Genomic DNA, 8,776 nt, shown 5'->3' on the forward strand with positions numbered 1-8,776 from the left:
TTGTGGAAAGCAGGCAAGGACTGGAGTTTTGCGTTGAAGCCTACAGGTGCATAAACTAAGGTGGCACTGATGTGCCTCGCCTGGCTCCTTCCTGAGCTCCCTGCACGTCCCCTTTTAGCACCAACCGCAAAGGTCAAAGGTATGGAATTCATCAGTTAGTTGCACAGTCTATGATCGCGTCCGTTCGGTTCACCACTTGGCTCCTGCTGCCCTGCACAGGCCTGAGCACATCCGCAGGGGCCTCTATCTTGGGCGAGGGGGGTAAAGAGTGTGTTAACCGACCTGGAGTCTGGAGGCCGTGGTGAGTGGACGAGCGGGGACAGGCCCACTTCTCTGCCGAGGCCACCGCGGGCAGACGGCAGTTGTAGACCAGAGGCCCCTCTCCCATCCCCCCAGGATGAAACGTAAGATGCCCCCCTCCCTGAGTCTAGGGCAGGTTCGAGGATACAGGAAGAAGGGGCAACAGGCAGCATCCTGAGTTGACTATTTACCAAACAACACTAAACAATTCTGGAAGCTGCTCAGTTACCGTGCAGTGACAAATTTAGCTTTCTCCTCTTTGGTGGAAGTGGAGGTTTGTCAATGAAGATAAAATCTGTTAAAGAGAAATAATGGCAGTTACATCTTTTCTTTCTCCTGTAGCCTGGGAAGTCAGTACCTGCTCCACAAGGGCAGTCTTGCAGGCAAACAGCGTTGGCTGAGGGCTGCCACAGAGTGGGGTGCGCCCGGCGTGCACATACCCCCCACCCACGTTACTGTGAGGGTAGAATAAATATTGTGACACGTCACAGCCCAGTTCATCCTTTTGAGGGCGTGTTGGTGTGTCCTCGTGATGAGAATGGTAAAATCAGAGAAAGGAGGGACCCAAGGGGACCTAGGAGATCAGAGAGACCCATTTCTCAGGTGAGGAGACTGAGGCCTGGGGAAGGGAGAAGATGAGCCGACGTCTCAGAGTGTGGTAGGCACCAGTTATGGCCCCGGCAGCTCAAAGACTTGGCAGAAACTGCTTGCGTACTTTACTCTGCCCCTGTACCTCCCCCCCTCCCCCTCCCCCGCCCATGTTAGAGTCTAGTCACGACGTTGGGGGCAACCCTGCCACCTGCTTTTGCCCACGGCCTCTGGGTTCCCTCAGGGAAGGTGTCCACCTCCTCAGGAAGGAGCTGGTCAGTTAGGAGCGAGGACGCCCCGGTCCTCCTCGATTTGGGAATAAGGTCTCTAAGTGTGGAGTCGAGTAGCGTCAGGGTCGGAAGGAACTGAAGGCATGGTCTAACAGTGGTTCCTAATCAGCGGCCTTCCTCAAAATGACCTGGAGAGCCTGTGGAAAGCCCACACACCCAAGTCTAGCCCCCAGATATTCTGTCTTCACGGGGTTTGGGTTAGGAAACCTCGTCGAGTTCAATGACTTTAATTTTCGAGAAGTGTTTGAGCATCGCTGGCCCCGAGGCGTCAGCTTCAGTCACTGCTATTTGAGATTCTCCTTAATGCTCGTTCCCTCCAGAACCACCCCCCCGCCAAGCCCTGCTAACTGCGTCCTCTTCCTGCCCTTTTCAGTCGCTCTTTGGGGAGTTATCTGTGTGCTCTCAAATCCTTCTCTTCACTACAGAACTCTTTTTTGCCCACACCCCGTGGAACTCTGAACGGTTAGTGCTCAGCGGCGGGTGTGCATAAGTACCCGGGGTGCACTAGAAGGGGGAGCCTCACAGGTGGCACCCAAACCTAGAGATTCCATTGGTCTGCGGCACGGGTGGAACTAGGCCCTTTGTTTTTTTCATTCTCCCCGCAGCTTTTTATTTGAACATTTTCAAACCTACTGAACACAGATTTACCCTTTCCCTAGGGTCACCTATTGTTACATTTTGCTGTATTTGCTTATCTGTGTGTATACATTTCATTTTTTTTTGTCTACGCCATTTGAAATTCATTGTATAAGATGCTATCTCCCTAAATATTTCAGTATGAAACATCTAGAAATAAGGTCAATTTTCTACATAGCTACAATTCCATTTTAACACCTAAGAAAAATAACAGTAATTCCGTCCTCAATTTGTCTCCTTTTCAGGTTTGTTCTTTCCTGTTTCCCTCCCTTCTGTTCTCTTCCAATTTAGGATCTAACCAAGGTTCATGTGTTACATTTGGTTCTATCTTTGTCATCTTTTTTCACCTAAAACATTTTTTTAAAGTAACATTGATTCATTTTGAACTATCTAGACCAGTTTTCTTACAGAATGTCCTACATTCTAGATTTGACTGATGGCTTCTTCATGGTGTCACTGACTTGTTCTTCTACTTCCTGAGGTTGTGGACAGAGGCTTGAATAGACATAGGTTAAACATCTGGCAAGACTGTTTCCCAGGGGATGTTGTGTAGTGCATCCTGCCTCATCCTTGTTAGGATGGCAGGCCGTCCATTATTGGTGGTGCTGTTTCCTCACCTGGTTAAAATAGTGAATATCTTCCTCCCTAAAACCCTTTCACCCAGTGGTTTTAGCGTCGTGGATGATCCTTGCCCGGATCATTGATTGTATCAGGGGTGGCGAAATGATAATGTTCCTCATTTTCTCATTCTGTCTACACTTATTAGGGGCATTCTTCTACAAAGGGGAAGAGCTTTCCTTCCTCGCTGCCCCCACCCCCGACCCGGTCTCACCTTAGGTCTCACAAATTATTTCTTATTCAATGTGTTGATATTTAAATACAGTCATTCTTTCAGATGCTCAAATGGATCCAGATAAACAGGTCCAGTTCAAATTAACATTATGGGGTTTTTCTAGCCTTCTTTTATTTTATACTTGTGTCTTTTTTTTTCTCTTAGAGTGAAAATTTTGGTTCTTGTAAGATGAATATATTTATTTATTTACACTACCTAAAAATATGTAAGTTGTTTCACATTTTAATCCAGATTACAACTAATAATTAACCTACTGGGAAAGGTTCCCAATTTCTTTGTATTTCTCTCTCCGCTTTGAATACATCTCATGAAGAACATACAGGCTACTTTTCAAAATTCACAAGAATTAACTCGTTTCTAAGTGTCGTTATATTATTAATTTGATGTGCATTAGGTTTATTTGTGCTTTTTTAAATTTAATTTTAGGAATGGCTTTTTTCCTTCCCTTTTCTTAAAATTTATTTCTGAATAAGCCATTTACATGGTTCAGAAGTCAAAACTATGTAAGAAGGCATTCACTCTCTATGGGGAACCATTTGCTTAGTTTCTGGTTTACCTTTCTTATGTTTCTTTTTTCAAAAATGAGCAAATACGTATAGATATTCTTATATCTTCTTTCTTACACGGAAGTTAGCATCCTGTATACACTGTTCTGGGCCTTTCTTTTTTCACAAACAATATATCCTAGAAATGACTACGTCTCAGCTTTTAGAGATCATTCTAATTCTTTTTCATGGCAGGCTCACCACCTAGCCACATATTCTGTCATGGGGGTAGAGCATCATGTATTCAATAAGTTTTCTACTGCTCAATACTTGGGCTACTTTCAATCTTTTGCTATTATGACAGTGCCACTATAAATAACCTGGCACTTACAGCGTTTTAGTATTTGTGGACTTACATCTTAGGGGTTGACTCCTAGAAGTGGTTTTGCTGGGTCAAAGGGAAATTGCATAGTTCGTTAGTTTTTGTCTAAATTCCCCTCCATAGCAGTTGCTATGCAATTTTTCACCCACCAGAAAAGTATGAGAGTGTGTATTTCATCACAGCTTGCCAACAGAATGTTTTGCCCAGCATTTGGATTTGTTCTATTCTAATTAGTGAGAAAGTGTGGTTTCAATATGCATTTCTCTTAAAATAATGATGAGCATTTTTTCACATGTTTAAAGACCACCTGTGTATCTTTTTGTGTGAGTTTTCTGCTTGTTTATTTGCCACTTGTTTCCATCTGAGGGTATTTTTTTTTTATCCTTCTCAATGTTTAAGAATTATTTATATATTAAAGACATTGGCCCTTTGGGAGGCAAATTACAGATATTGTCTCCCAATTTGCCATTTTGTCTTTTGCTCTTTTTTTTTTTTTTTTGCCATGAAGTTCTTTTCAATTGCTGTGATGTCTTTATTTTTTTACAGTTCTGAATTTTGAGTCATAGTTGGCCTCTCCCACTCCCAGATTGGAAAGGAATTCACCCATGTTTTCTTTTAGTACTTGTTTCATTTCTTTACATTTGGGCCTGATACATTTGTTATTTAAGTGTGGTGTGTGTGTGGTGTGAGGCATGGATCCAAATTTATCTTCTTCCAAATGGCCATCCAGTTGTCACTCTACCACTTACTAGAGTCTCTCTTTGCCCTGATGACTTGAGATGCCCCCTTCATTTTGAATCAAATTTCCATATGTATTTGGGCCTTTTCCTGGCCTTTCTAGTATGTTTCTTTGGTGAGTCTCTTCATGCATAAGTACAACATTCTGCATTATGTAGACTTTATTGTGTATGTTTTAATATCTGGTAGGATGTCCTGCCTGTAACTTTCCTTTTTTCTGGGTTTTCTTTATTGTGCATGAATGAAATTTAGAATTAACTATTTAGTTCCAGAAAAAAAAAAAGTTGATATTTTTATTGAGATTACATTAAATTCATATATTAATCTGGGTATAATTGGCATCTTTATGATGTTAAATCATCCTATCCAATAGCAAGGAAAACCTATGTTTTTGTCTTTCAGTATTATTTTAAGGTTTTGCACATATCTTAAGCTTGTTCTTTAGTATTTTATCTTATTTGTTGCTAATGGAGTCTTTTCTTCCATAGGAGGTCATATCTTTCAGTTGGTTATGCAAATTTTTTAAACAGCTCCTCGGGTGATTCTAAGGTATAGCCAAATTTGAAAAGCACAACTTTATTTTTTTATTGAGGTATGGTTGATTTATTGTGTTAGTTTCAGATGTATAGCAAAGTGATTCAGATATACACACACACATATATATACTTTTTCAGATTCTTTTCCATTATAGTTTATTACAAGATATTGAATATAGTTCCCTGTGCTCTACAGTAGGACCTTGTTGTTTATCTGTTTTATATGGAGTGTTGTGTATCTGTTCATCCCAAACGCCTAATTTATCCCTCCCCACCCTTTCCCCTTTGATAATCATAGGTTTGTTTTCTATGTATGTGAGTCTTTTTGTTTTGTCAATAAGTTCATTGGTATTATCATTTTTTTTTAGATTCCACACATAAGTGATATATGATATTTGTCTTTATCTGACTTACTTCACTTAGTATGATAATCTCTAGGTCCATCCATTTTGATGCAAATTGCATTATTTCATTCTTTTTTATGGCTAATGGTCCATTGTGCATATATATACCACATCTTCTTTATCCATTCATCTGTCTTTGGACATTTAGGTTGCTTCCATGTCTTGGCCATTGTCAATAGTGCTGCTGTGAACCTTGGGGAGCATATCTTTTTGAACTAGAGTTTTTGTCTTTTCTGGATATATGTCCAGAAGTGGGATTGCTGGGTCATGTGGTAGTTCTATTTTTAGTTTTTTAAGGAACCTCCATACTGTTCTCCATAGTGGCTGCACCAATTTACATCCCTACCAACAGTGTAAGAGGGTTCCCTTTTCTCCACACCCTCTCCAGCATTCGTTATTTGAAGACTTTTTGATGATGGCGGTTCTGACTGGTGCAAGCTGATACCTTACTGTAGTTCTGATTTGCATTTCTCTAATAATTAGTGATGCTGAGCATCTTTTCATGTGCCTGTTGGCCATTTTCATGTCTTCTTTGGAGAAATGTCTATTTAGCTTTTCTGCCTGTTTTTTGATTGGGTGGGTTGTTTGGGTTTTTTTATTTTTGGGTGCATTGGGTCTTCGTTGCTGCATGCAGGCTTTCTCGAGTTGCAGCGAGTGGAGGCTGCTCTTCATTGTGGTGCACAGGCTTCTCATTGCGGTGGCTTCTCTCATCGAGGAGTATGGGCTCTAGGCACGTGGCTTCAGTAGTTGTGGCACACGGGCTCAATAGTTGTGGCTCATGGGCTCTAGAGCACAGTCTCAGTAGTTGTGGCGCATGGGCTTAGTTGCTCCGCGGCATGTGGGATCTTCCCGGACCAGGGCTCGAACCTGTGTCCCCTGCATTGGCAGGCATATTTTAAACCACTGCTCTCCAAGGAAGTCCCCAGTTGTTTGTTTTCTTGATATTGAGCTGTATGAGCTGTTTGTATATTTTGGAAATTAAGCTCTTGTCAGTTGCATTGTTTGCAAATATTTTCTCCCATTCTGTAGGTTGTATTTTTGTTTATGGTTTCCTTTGCTGTGCAAAAGCTTATAAGTTTGATTAGGTCCCATTTGTTTATCTTTGCTTTTCTTTCTTTTGCCTTGGGAGACTGACCTAAGAAAGCATTGCTACAGTTTATGTCAGAATGTTTTGCCTATGTTCTCTTCTAGGAATTTTATGGTGTCATGTCATATATTTAAGTCTTTAAGCCATTCTGAGTTTATTTTTGTATATGGTGTGAAGCAGTGTTCTAACTTCATTGATTTATATGTGACTGTCCAGCTTTCCCAGCAACACTTGCTGAAGAGACTGTCTTTTCTCCATTACATATTCTTGCATCCTTTGTTGAAGATTAATTAACTCTAGGTATGTGGGTTTATTTCTGGGCTCTCTGTTCTGTTCTATTGATCCAAATGTCTGTTTTTTTGCCAATATGACACTTTTGATTACTGTAGCTTTGTAGTATTGTCTGAAGTCTGGGAGGGTTATGCCTCCAGCTTTGGTGGTTTTTTTTTTTCCTCAGGATTTCCTTGGCAATTCTGGATCTTTTGTGGTTCCATATAAATTAGGATTATTTGTTCTAGTTCTGTGAAAAATGTCATGGGTAATTTGATAGGGATCACAATAAATCCATAGATTGCTTTGGGTAGTATGGCCATTTTAACAATATTAATTCTTCTGATCCAAGAGCATGGGATAGCTTTCCATTTCTTTGAATCATCTTCAGTTTCCTTTATTAATGTTTTATAGTTCTCAGCGTATAAGTCTTTCACCTCCTTGGTCAGGTTTATTCCCAGGTATTTTTTTTTTTTGGATGAAATTTTAAAAGGGATTTTTTTTCACATTCTCTTTCTGATATTTCATTGTTAGTGTAAAGAAATGCAACAGATTTCTGTATGTTAATCTTGTATTCTGCTACCTTGCTGATTCGTTTATCAGTTCTAATAGTTTTGTGTGGAGTCTTTAGGGTTTTCTATGTAGTTACCATGTCATCTCCATGTTTTACCTCTTCCCTTCCAATTTGGATACCTTTAATTTATTTTTGTTGTCTAATTGCTGTAGCTAGGACTTCCAATACTATGTTTAATAGAAATGGTCAGAGTGGGCATCCTTGTCTTGTTCCAGATTTTATTTTTTTTTTGTGGTACGCGGGCCTCTCACCACTGTGGCCTCTCCCGTTGCGGAGCACAGGCTCCGGACGCGCAGGCTCAGCGGCCATGGCTCACGGGCCCAGCCGCTCCGCGGCATGTGGGATCCTCCCGGACCGGGGCACGAACCCACGTCCCCTGCATCGGCAGGCGGACTCTCAACCACTGCCCCACCAGGGAAGCCCTTGTTCCAGATTTTAGCAGGAAGGCTTTCAGCTTTATATGAGTATTATGAGTATTATAATGAGTATTATGTTGGCTGTGGGTTTGTCATAAATAGTTTGTATTATGTTGAGATTTGTTCCCTCTATAACCACTTTGGTGAGAGTTTTTATCATGAATGATGTTGAATTTTATCAAATGCTTTTTCTGCATCTATTGAGATGATCATGTGGCTTTTGTCTTTTTTTTTTTTTTTTGGTTGACATGGTGTATCACATTGATTTGTGTATATTGTTGAGCCATCCTTGCGACACTAGGATGAATCCAACTTTATCATGGTGCGTGATCACTTTTATGTGTTGTTGGATTCAGTTTGCTAATATTTTGTTGAGGATTTTTGCATCTATTTTCATCAAAGAGTTGTCCTGTAATTTTCTTTTTTGGTAGTGTCTTTGTCTGGTTTTGTATCAGGGTGATGGCGGCTTCATAAAATGACTTTGGGAGTGTGTTCCCTCCTCTTCAATCTTCTGGAAGAGTTTGAGAAGGATCGATATAAGTTCTTCCTTGTATGTTTGGTAGAATTCCCCAGTAAAACCGTACAGTCCTAGACTTTTGTTTGCAGGGAGTTTTTTTAAATTACAGATTCTATTTCACTTCTGGTGGTTGGCCTGTTCAATTTCTTCTTGATTCAGTTTTGTTTTCGTTTTTAATTAATTAATTTATATTTTTGGCTGTGTTGGGTCTTCGTTTCTGTGCGAGGGCCTTCTCTAGTTGTGGCGAGCGGGGGCCACTCTTCATTGTGATGTGTGGGCCTCTCACTGTCATGGCCTCTCTTCTGGCGGAGCACAGGCTCCAGACACGCACGCTCAGTAGTTGTGGCTCACAGGCCCAGTTGCTCTGTGGCATGTGGGATCTTCCCAGACCAGGGTTCCAACCCGTGTCCCCTGCATTGGCAGGCAGATTCTTAACCACTGCGCCACCAGGGAAGCCCTCTTCTTGATTCAGTTTTGGCAGTTTGTATGTTTCTAGAAACTTACCCATTTCTAGGTTGTCCAATTTGTTGGCATATAATTGTTCATTGTATTCTCTTACTTTTTTTTTTTTTTTTTTTTGTATTTTTGCCATATTGGTCGATACTTCTCTTTCTTATTTTGTTTATTTGGGTCATTTCTCTCGAAAAGCACGACTTTAAATGAAAATTCAGTATTATTCTTCAATTTAAAGGTTATGGCT

This window comes from Kogia breviceps, chromosome 19 (assembly GCF_026419965.1).
Source record: "Kogia breviceps isolate mKogBre1 chromosome 19, mKogBre1 haplotype 1, whole genome shotgun sequence".
NCBI classification, from domain to species: domain Eukaryota; kingdom Metazoa; phylum Chordata; class Mammalia; order Artiodactyla; family Physeteridae; genus Kogia; species Kogia breviceps.